This window comes from Dasypus novemcinctus, chromosome 3 (assembly GCF_030445035.2).
Source record: "Dasypus novemcinctus isolate mDasNov1 chromosome 3, mDasNov1.1.hap2, whole genome shotgun sequence".
In the NCBI taxonomy this organism is placed as follows: Eukaryota; Metazoa; Chordata; class Mammalia; order Cingulata; family Dasypodidae; genus Dasypus; species Dasypus novemcinctus.
Genome location: NC_080675.1, coordinates 66,510,559 through 66,522,519, shown reverse-complemented (window position 1 = coordinate 66,522,519; position 11,961 = coordinate 66,510,559). Strand labels below are relative to the sequence as shown.

Sequence of the window (11,961 nt, the reverse complement as noted above, 5' to 3'; positions counted from 1 at the left end):
GTACCACCTAGTGACTAGTCTGGGAACTGGACAGTATTTAATTCCATTGCTCAGGTCTCAAAGGCTATTGTATGTAGTTTAGAGTAAGTTTTGCACCTGCACAGCTAAGAAGTAAATCCAGGAATTTATAAATACCTTTATGGAATTGCTCCCTTTCTGCATCTCCCCAGTACTTTCTAGTTTCCTGAGGCTGTGAACTGTCCATGTGTGTGGCCAAGGGGTAGGACAGAGAGAGAGAAAAAAGCAATAAGGATTGAGAGAGAACTAGATGGCTTCTTCTGTAGTTTTCTCTGATTGCACCAAAGCCAGCTTCCAGAGTTCTTGCTACTTTCAGTCCTTGTCCAAGGGAAAATGTTGCAGATTTGGTGGTCTTTTGAATTCTGGTCTTTTTTCCCAATCTGCCTGCCCCTGCTTAGTTTCTAGAGTCCTCAAATAATTATTCCATGAAATCTGTCCAGGTTTTATATCTGTAATGAGACAGAATGCCTATTTTCCCCTTATTATCCGGAACACTGACATGACTATTTTAAATTATTATTGTGCATTTCTGGGTGTCTTCTTGATGGGCTAGCAATGTTGAGATGAGAATTAAAGCAAATATATGAATAATTCATGCTATTTCATATTCATGAAATGACTTTTCTTGCTTTCATTCTAGGAAATCCAATATGTTCCTATAACCAAGATTTTCAATATTTTATGATCTGTTGACTGTAATGATTAAAAACCCATTAAAATTATGTACGTCATTTATTGACCACATATCAAAAATGAATATTTTCATTAAACTATAAAATGATGCAAATATATTTAGTTATCAATTAAAATTATTTTGTGTGTTATCAAAGTTTTTTCTTAAAATATTTTAAACTACCTATTAAAATAAAGAGGTAAAATACAACTTCAATAAACCAATATTTGCATTTTATATTAAACATATAAAATTTTCATATTTTTGAACATTTAAAAATATTTTTAAAATTTTTGTTAAAAAACTATTTGTAATTCTAATATTTGAAGTCCAAGTGATTATCAATGCAATAGTATGCCTTGAGCTATATATATACAAATTTAAGAGTAATATATTTAAAGTTATAAAATATTGTTCCATTCCCAAGTGTAGCTATTGTGAATACACACTAATTCCTGAGCACGTCTGGATAATAAATAGGAAAACAAAATCTGCCAGAAAATTAATACTCAGCCCTACTGGAAAATATTAGTTGCTTATACAAGAATCAATTGTGTTCACACTCTCTGAAATAAAGGATTTTAAAAAGTCATTAATTTGCATTTTCTATCATCTGCATTCTTTGGTTAAATATCATTACCCTGAATTGCTTCCAGCGTGTGTTATAGTTTTATAACTCCGTAGAATGTTGCTTCACCAAACTCTTAGGCATTCAGACAAGTTGCTTTTGTTCCAGGGACAGAGGACAAGAAATGGGAAGTATTTCTCTGTGGCCAGAAAAGTGTCAATCATGAGAGAAGATCTTCAGGTTTAGGTTATGCTCTTTTAGTGCTGAACTCAGGATCAAAAAATGACAGATATGCTGTGTATTCTGACTGAAATCGAGGTTTTCTGTGTGGTTGTGCTAAGTAGAGCTTCCATGCAGCTGGGTCTGCAGAATGGAATATATACTCCAGTGGAGGACATTGCCTCCCTGCTGGTCTACCATTTTGTAAGACATATATGAGAAAGCCTTGTTAGTGAGGAATTCACCAGTTTCTTGATACTAGGCCAACTGGATTTGAGGTACTAGTAGTTTAAGAGGTTGTCTTAGAATGAACTACCCTGAACCTGGGGATTTGGAACCATGGAATGTGGCAGTATCCATTCCACTGGGAGGAGACCCAGTCATGAGAAGGTAAGTTTCCAGGTAGTCCCTCCCATAGAGAACAGAGGAGTCCTCAGTACCATATTTATATTTATGCACATACACATTTTATAAAAGGAATTATATGTGTTGTCTGGAAGATCTAATAGTAAGGGAGATGCCACCTGTACTAAATATCCATGGTAAATGTAGAAAAATAAAGGTATTAAAGGTGTTAGAGTTGAAGTACCAGGAGTGGTCCACATGGGAAGATAAGATGTCATGTTTTTCTTTTGGCCCTAAGATTTTACCAGGAAATTCATTTCTATTCTGCTAGATGCAAAAGAATTGCTTTCTTATTTCCAATTAATTATGCCCAAAATAATTTTTAGAAATGACAATCTCTGATTAACCCTATTAATTGTCTGCATACGACTAAATTAAATAGGGGTTTGAGTTTCAAAAAATAAAATTAGAAATCCCAATAAACAACTTCAGTTAACAAATATATAGAGCTTATTAGGATCACCATACAACATCAATAATAGTTTGTAGTACTACATTTTCCATTCATTTTTTAACTTGCCTTGCCAATTTAGGTCATTCTTCTTACATTTATATTTGGGCAGAAAGTACTAATCCAGTCGTCATTCTTTGAAATCTTCTGTATCCTGGTATTTATTTTATTCATAGAGAAAAATCCTTGGAAACTACCTCTGGATGGCAGTGCTTTTGGTAGTCCAGAAGATAACTACCTCAAGTAGTTTTCCTTTCTATGATCCATGCTTATATATTGCCTCTAATTCATACATAAAAGCAGCCAACTGAGTATATCGTTAGCTAGTAAGCACTTTTTAATGAACCTGATCTCACTTTTCTTTGAACATGCATCACTATTTATGGTTTTATTTCAGATATTACTGGAATATGGATCATTTTTGCCAAGAGAAAATTAAATCAGCCAGTGATGCAAACTTATGAACAAGAACAGGCATCTCTAATGGTTTTGTAGCTTGTTTTATCTGTTGCTCTATTTCTCCTCTGTGTAGTGTGTTGTCAAGTGTATGATTTATTCATAGAAAACACTGTCACTGCCAGAGGATTTTACTATAAACTACTGACAAAGTCATGACAAAATCCATTAAAGGAAGGGAATAATAACCAATATGTAAAATATTTACTGACCATATTATATTTTTCCCTTGAATAAATCCTACTGACCATTAACTTTAAACCATATGAAAGTGCTAATATTCAATCATTTTTCATCTACAAAAATATCAACTTCAAGCTAATTTATCAGATTTCAGTCTGCCCAATTCTAATAGCTCTTCATGTCTCATTTCAGTATGAGAAATCAGTACAAATTAAGTTGGGGTTTATATAAAGGATATAACAGGGCATCCATCACAAAGTCAACACAAAGTGTCTTCTGTACTACTGTGAGTAGTTATCTACATAATGTGTGTTATGAGTTCTCTTGTGGATTTACACAGATTTTAGACTCCACAAAATATATTAAAGTTGTGTTAATTTCCTGTGGTAGCTATAACAAATTACAACAAATCTGATGGTTTAAAGCAACCAAAATCTATTCTCTCACAGTTGTGGACAACAGAAATCTGACCTGCAAAGCTATCCTTTCTCCAAGGCCTCTAGGGCACATCCAGTCCTAGCCACTTACGGCTTCTGGCTATTACATGCTGCCTTGGTTTGTGGCTACATCACTCCAATCTCTGACTCTATTGTCAGAGTGTTTTCTTCTCTGTGTGTCTTTGATATGCGCACTTGACTTCAGATTTGGTGCCCACCCAGAAAATCCAGAATAATCTCATCCCAAGATCTTTTTCTCTTTTTAAATTTATTTGCAAGTAAGGTAACATTCATAGCTTACTGGTTTTCTTCTACTTCAGATTCACCACCAAGTAAGCTAAGGTCTAAAGAAACTTTTAATTTATATTCACTCTCTAAATAAATAAAGCTTTAAGAGTGATAGATTAGGCAAAAGACAAAGGAAAAGCAGTCCCACTCTACCCTGTGGTCTGTTGGTCCATAAATTGTTTCACATGAGGTAATGAGCTTGCACCAGAATGTAATCAACACAGCACTTCATTCATTTACAGTGTCTTACAGGGAGGCAATGCCATCTGAATGAAATGAAATGCTCAGAGATGTAAGTGATTCAAATTCTTGCATGTGCTTTCTAACACTTGGTGGGTTGGTATGGACTTTGGAATAGACAGGGCAGCTTGAGTATCTTAGCAGGTTAAGAAAAGTTGCTGCAAGTATATAGGTAAATCATGTTTAAGGGAAAGAAAAAGGATACCTAAGTGAAGCCTTAACTCTTATATAATATAGCTTTGCACTTAGAGACTGTTATATTCATATTCTTATTAGAAAAGAAATCTCAAATGATGCTTATGATAGAGTGTCTTTCAGACTGAAGTAAGTAGCTATGGGTACAGTGTCTCCAAAGGACACACACACACACAAAAGTAATTGTGATCAGGGTTCACTCCTCTTACTGTCCCTTCTGCTTTGTAACTTCTCTTAATTTCATAGGGTTTTTTTCCATTTGTTTACTTGGTTTCTTTTCCTTTTTTTCACCTGCCTTTTCTATAAGTCTCTTGGTAATACACAATTATACTGGCATGCACTAATTATTCATTTGATGAGACTTGATCCTAAAATAAAAAAGATGTGATTTTCCAATTTTTAAAAATATTTTGAAATATTACTTAAATTACTTTTTTTGATACAAGGATAAATATATAGACTGATGGAATGGAATTGAGAGTTCAGAAATAGACCCTCATATTTATGACCCCTTCCCTCCCCTTTCTTTCCTTCCCCTCCTTTCCCCTCCTCTTCTCTTCTCAGCTGTGACTCCAGACAGAATCCAAAGAGGAGTTTTATAATCTCCTCTCTGGGTTTTATGGAGACTTACTTTACCTTCTGTGTTAGCCTCTTCAAATGCAGAATCAACCTTAAAAGCGCACTGGAAGGAGTGTTAAATTACTTTTTTTCTCCCCCTCCCCCTCTCTGCCATGTTTGCTGTTTGAGTCCATTCGCTGTGTGATTTTCTGTATCTATTTTTCTTTTTGTCTTCTCATCTTTCTACTCTAGGATTTACTGGGATTCATCCTGGGGAGCTCTGATGTGGAGAGAGGGTCCCTTTCTGGATTGTGCCACCTCATTTCCTGGTCTCTGCTGTGCTTCACCTTGACTCCCCCCTGTTGTCTCTTTTTTGTTGCATCATCTTGCTGTGTGACTCACTTGTGCACTAGCTCACTACATGGGCACTCAGCTTGCTGTGCGGGCAGTCTGCTTGCCATGCTGGCACTGGTTTATTGCGAGGGAATTGACTTGCCATGCGGGTCCTCACATGGACATTTGGCTCACCACGCGGGCACTCAGCTTGCCATGCAGGTACGCTTTCTTTTCTTCTTTTTCACCAGGAGGCTTCAGGGATCGAACCCGGGCCCTCCCATATTGTAAGCTGAGGCCCTATCATCTGAGCCTCATCCGCTTCTCTTAAACTACTTTAAAAGTAAATATTTTTAAACTATTATTGCCTTTCTATGTTAGGTAATATCCCAAGACTGATCAAAAGCCTCCTTTATCAGATCACTTTAATGAAAATAATTGATGGTATCTTGAAATCAGTGAGATTAGGAACCAAGAACTCCAGTCTCAGTCTGGACACTGAGAACCTAAACAAGAACTTTCTCTCTACTTAATATGTCTTTGTGGAATTCTTCTGTCTTCATTAGCATGACTTTATTCTTCTAGGAATCTCCTGCTGAGGCAAATGTTTGACTATTCATTAAAGTAACTCTCTGAAAGACCCATAAAATTTTCAATGGAAAGCATCAATTAACAGTTTATGCCCTGGGATTCTTTGAATCCTTCCTCTGGATGTACAATCCTTGCTGTTTCCACCAATCATGGACTGTTGTGTCCTGATCCTTACCAAATTCTAATCAAGCAGTACACCATCTTTAGTAAAGCCTGCCATAAAATCTCAATTCTCAATAAACCCTCACCTCAGTTTTTTCCCTCCAAGATACCACCAAAACTATCTGGGGTGGTTGTATCCCTTACCATGGTAAGTAAAAAAATAATCAGTTTTGTCTTAGAGATTGTGTTGGGATATTTGAGGGAAAACCATGGGACAGGATTCAGCTACTAAAGGAACCTTCGATAATTATGATTTTAGCAAAACTGTGAAAAAAGCAGTATGCATCTTGATTTAGAGAAAGGGTGGAACTCTATTTTTCTTTGACTTCTAAAGACTGCTTTTTGGAGTCAGTGGAGAAATTTACTCTGGGATAAACTTTATGAAAGTACGAAGTAAGATGTGACGCTAACCTCAAAAGGCTGAAGTATTTTTTTGTTGGTGGTGTTGTTATTGGTGTAATGATTTACTGATTAAAAGGAGGCTGTTGTTCAGACAGCCGATTGGCAACTCAGTATGTGGTTTGCTTATAAGCTTGTGAAGACTGAGAAATTTCTGCTCATGGTAGGTAAGGATTTTATCTTTTCCTCATCATTAAAGATGTGTTTGCATTAGCATAGGGAGTGAAATTCAAAGGCTCTATCTTAAATAAATGAAACAATTTGTCACTGCATGTGACAAGATTTCCTCCCTGTGATAATGAATACTTGTATAGGAAAGGAAATTGCAAAGAACGAGGAATTGAAGTACAAAGGAGCTGAATCTCACCATACCAAAGACAGAACTTTTGCTTTCAAGTGTAAATCTACCATTTATTATGTCCCCTGGTGAAATAAAGTTTTTGTTCATTGTGTATTAACGATGACCTTGAAAATCACAAAGGAATGTACAGTGTAGAAGAGTGAAAAACTGAGATAGGTTTAACAACAAAAGATTTTTCTTTTTTTAAATTATCTAAGTAAAATGAATCATTAAGGGCTTTGTAAAAATGAACTTTGACCCTTTTCTAATTATCAAATGAAAATTTCCCTAACTAAATCTTTGATTTACAAAGTTAACTTTCCAAATGTATTGCATGTAAAATTAGGTTTATTAAATTACATAATTTTAGTACCAAATTTTAACATCAAGTCATGAAAAATATATTTCTGTAATTATGTCTAAAAATGAGTAGTGTGAAGTGGGAGAAACCATTCTTTGAAAAAACTGGGTGAAACTAAAAGTAGTAGGACAATTGCCTTATTTTATTTTAGAAAACATCTTCCAAACCAAACTTTTAAGACTCTGAAATATTCATTATTGTTTTTTTTAATAAAATAACAATATCAATCAGGGTTCAATCAGGAAAACAGAATTAAAGAGTAGGAAATTATTATTAGAATGAGAGCTTAGACAATTATCAGAAAAGCTGAGAAGGAGCGTTTGGAAGGAGGAGAGAGCTGGAAAATCAGAGAAAAATAACTAACTGGCCCTACTAAAGCGGTGCCATAGGCAAAAATGTCAGTGTTTTTGGGCGATTCTGGAAACCATAAATGTCCAGCTGCCAAATGGAATGGGAATATGAGAGAAGTAAAGGAAAAAATCTAGGTCAAAAGGTCTTTACTACATACTCCTGCGTGGAGGGTCTCCAGCCAAACATCTAGTGGTAGAATTTGGCTCCTGTTGATCAACAAGACTGGCAGTTAGAAGAGTTGAATGCAGAGAGGGCAAGACGGAACCTGCTTTTTTTTTTGCACCTCATTAAATTTATTTCTATTTTAATAAATAACACACAAAACAAAGATTCATGTGAAAATGCAACTTCCAGCAGCAGCCTGCGGGGAACAGAGATTGAGAACTTAGTTTCCAAGTCATTTTAAGGCACACATTGCCCACTTCTTTTTAAATGTTGAGCATAATTGCTTTCAAAATATTTTTTACATGAGCTATACAAGTCTCTCTGTGAAACCACAGCCCCTGGCCTCAAAGTGCTACTCTCCTTTGCCATGAGGCTGAATGTGCCTATGAAGGGCACAGTACAATACATGGTTTTCACAAGACTCTGCAAGTGCTAATAAAATAAATCATTTTGGATCAAATATACAACAAGTATGTGGTTTAATTTTCACATATGTATAAGATACACTTTTAGTTTTGTACTTGAACACTGAAGGAAGAGAGAAAACTTTTATAAATGGAATACTAAAAAACCCGAATCTCTCCAGAACTAAGACAAGAACCAAATAACAGTTGTCCTACAAAAACAGATATATTGGACAGTTAGTTGTTTATGGTTGTTTCTTTCTTATCCTGTCCTTTAAGATATGATTTTAAAATGCACCGATTACCGGGTATTCAGCAACCATCCCCACTGTCTCAGGGATGGACCCCTGAGAGGGGTCCAGGCCAGGGTCAGGGAATTGTCTAAAGTCACTGTCAGACCAGGGACTGTTTTCTCTGATGACAAACACAATCAGAATAGCTGGAAGCAAGAGTGTAAGCTTCAGAGAAACGTAGTCTAAAGCTATGACAAAATAAACAAGATAGAGCAAGAATCTGATGGATGTCCTCATCAAAGTTTGTTTTCAGAAAATCCAGCAGAAAGACATAAAGACATTAAATACTGCTTTGAAAAATATACATAGCTCAGGATAAAGTCCAAATTTCAATTGGCTCAGTATAATAGTTGGTCTTTGAATATAATACACCTGGTTTTAAAATATTCATGTAGTCTCAACTCAGTTACACATTGTATTGTCCTCTAGAGCACAGAACCTACTTTTTCTGCCATCATGTTACCGGGTCGCTCTGGTTTCTGGACTGCAGGGTTAGTTCTGGGAAACGCAGTTGCAGCTTAACTAAATTGACAGAATACAAACTGTGTCATGGTTGAATATAAATTAAATCCCTTTTGAATAATGTTTAAGAACAATACAAGAGACAATCAAGGGCATAGATGTTAGTATAATAATGACCACATCATTTCTGCTTTAGTAGTTATAGAAAGGGTAAATTTATAGGTGATTGAAATGTGCATATTAGTAAGATTAGAATTAACAAAGATTTTACCTCAATGGTATCTGAAAAAAAATTCTGTTATAGGGAAAAGTGAGGAAAGTTACTTTGAGGACTAAAAGAACAAGTTCCTTGATTACCTGGAACTTATAGAAAATAAAGAATGCCCGAGTTAACAGAAAATAATTATTTGGTACATTCCAAATTGGCAACAAGGTTATTAGCCATGTTGTTCCATGAGGACAGCTAATAAAGGAGTTAAGAAGAAAGAAATTATAGGGGAACACTTTTAAAAATAATCTTATTGCTTCATTTTTTATTTTTTTAAAGTTTATTTTGAAAACTTAAATCATACAGAACTTTACAAAAAATAATCATTCACCGTTTACTCAGATTCAAATATTGTTTAACATTTCCATCTTTGTTTTATCTATGGATAAATGGATGGATTGATGAATGAAAGATAGCTACTTAGATAGCTAGATAGATTATAGATAGATAGATGGCATAGTAAGTTTAAGATAACCATAAATACCTGACGGCTCCTCACATGCAATTTTTATGTCTCTAATTCTTATCTCTTTACTAATTGTAACAAAGAAATATATGAAGAATCCCTGAATTTCTACTTTGAGGTTTTTTAAAAATCAGGGATGAGAGTTGTATTTTGTATTTTTCTTTGTATATCAATCTGTCTATTGAACTATATTAATGGATTTCCTAAGCTTCAATATTGAATATTGAATTATCTTTGCATCATTGCATTCCTAGAGCAAAATCCTACATGGTAGCACTGTATATGGGTTTCTTAATGTGCTATTGCAATCTATATTCTAATGTTTTATTTGGTGTTTTTGCATTGATGTTCACAAGTGAGATGGATCAATAGTCTTTTTTCTTTCTATTTCCGTGTATCATTTCGACATGAAGTTATCAATGCTATCTTGCTTCATTATAGAACTTTGAGGTTTTCTTTCACTTTCTGTATTCTGAAAATATTTATGTAACATTGGGGCTAACTGATGTTTGAAGATTTGTTTGTGAAAACAACTGAGCCTGGTGAATTGTGTTTGTGTGCATGTGTTTGATGTGGTTCTTATTAAACTACTTCTCTTTTAGAAGCTTTCTCTCTTCTCTCTTTCTGTTGTTATTGGAGTCAATGTTTATAAAATGTATTTCTACCCATTTATCCATTTCATCTAAGTTGTATTGCATAGAATTTTGAAAAGCGTCTTTAATGTTTAAAAATGTCTTACTTTACTTGAAGTACTTTCATACCTGTCAATGATTTCTTCAAATACTTGTCATTTAATGTAATCATTTTAGTTTCATTTTGAATCTTCCCACAGCTTGTACGTGAGTGTCTCTGTTCACACTCCCACCCTCACTCAAGTCTAGCCTTTACCTTCTGTGTTGTATGTGATCATTACAACAGAAGTGCTGGGGTTTGCCTGAGACCCGTGGTAGCTCAGCCTTCCACATTTTTCAGTCCCATCCTTCAGGATTTCCATTTCTTTTTTGCTAACTCAATTATGTATTTAAAAATGATATAGTCCATCATTTTCAGACTTTTTTAAAAATAAAAATGATTTTATTATGCTCAATCTGCCTTCAAAATTTGATATGAAAGTCAGTAAACATGACATTTTCCCCTTGAGATTAAATAAAATCACCTCACATTGACTGCCTTTTCCATTCATAAGTTAGTTGTAGTACAATTTATCTATTGTCTAAATCTGATTTTACTTATTAATAATTTCATATTGAGAATGCATCTTAAAAATTTCCATTTTAAGTTGATGTAAATATTTTTTAAATTAGTCTGTAATGAGGGTTTACATTTGAAAACTTATTCTATTTTAATAAAACTGGTGCTGTTGAACATCATAAAATCCCTATTTCCCTAAAACATCTTCAAAATCATGCATTCTTTTTGCACACAATTTCTACTCTTTTAAATGCTTCCCATTTAGATCATGCGCAAGCCATAGTTATTAACAAATATGCAGTGCCTACCTTTTCCAAGTTCCTTCCATAGAATATAATATAAATATTTAATCTTCATGAAAGTCAATAATTTGTATGAATTCTGTAGATAGTATGGAAAATTTTCTAAAAGAATTTTTTATAATTCCAGAAAAATAATAATTTCTGTCAATTAAAATAGTGTAAAGACTAAGTAACTGATTCATCAATGCTAATACCAGTTTAGGGTCAGTATGTTTGTACTCCACATAGAAATTGTTCTGTGAGTAGAAGGAAAATTTTAAATACTGACTGGAGGCTGGTTTCTCAAGAATATTCTGTCCTTGAATATGATACAATAATAAACCTTCACAAAAATAGACAAATATTTTATGATCTCATTTTGAAGTCCATACATAACACTTGAATGAGGAAAGAAGGCCAATTAATTTTAAGGAAATTTAAATTAAAAGAAAATATCTGGAAAATCCTTTATTGAATGCTTATGGTTCATATATATATATATGTTTTACTTCAAATACTGATATAGTCATTTTAATTTTAAGGTAATTCTTTCTGTTTTTACCCACATATTTATTTTCTCAAAAACTTCGTCATGAGTTCTATATTTTAACTCCAAGAAATACTAAAGCAGTGTATTATCACAGCAGATTGTATGAGAATTGCTCAGTGGAAAATTCATTAACAGTATTTGTAATCTGAGAGAGCAATAATAAACAGAAGCATTTTTAAAGTACTGCTTTCAAATAGTTTATAATTAGCAAACTTTTCAAAAAAGAATAAATGCTTATTACAGAAACCAATAAACACAAAAATATAGAGAAAATTATATAAATTCCACTGTAATTCTATAGACAAAAAATTACTGTAGCTATTTTTATTTTTAACATAACTAAATGTATATTTTTTTGTAATTATAGTGAGTGCATTTTTAAACTCTAAAGTGTTTTTTTCTCTTTTTACATTGTACTAGAAGTGTTTTCTCAAAACAATGAAATTTATTTGAAAAACAAGTTTTAATGATTGCTTTCAATGGTTTACTATACAATTTTTTAACAAATACAATTATTCTGTCTTGGGAAGCTTCTGTTGTTTACAATTTAGTATTATAAGAAATGAATACTATATATTCTATGATTCCATTCATATAAAATATAAGTATAAATTGGTTGATAAAGGTGAAATTAGGTTAGTGATTGGAGCTGG

The 11,961-nt window shown here is 33.7% G+C and overlaps 1 non-coding gene across 1 annotated transcript; it reads right to left on the bottom strand.

Moving 5' to 3' along the window:
- Positions 1–4,695: 4,695 nt before the first annotated feature.
- On the bottom strand, positions 4,696–4,816 carry LOC111763620 (small nucleolar RNA SNORA26). Its single transcript, XR_002796456.2, has one exon. It is a non-coding gene; the product is annotated as a small nucleolar RNA SNORA26 (small nucleolar RNA).
- Between the last annotated feature and the right edge of the window lie 7,145 nt (positions 4,817–11,961).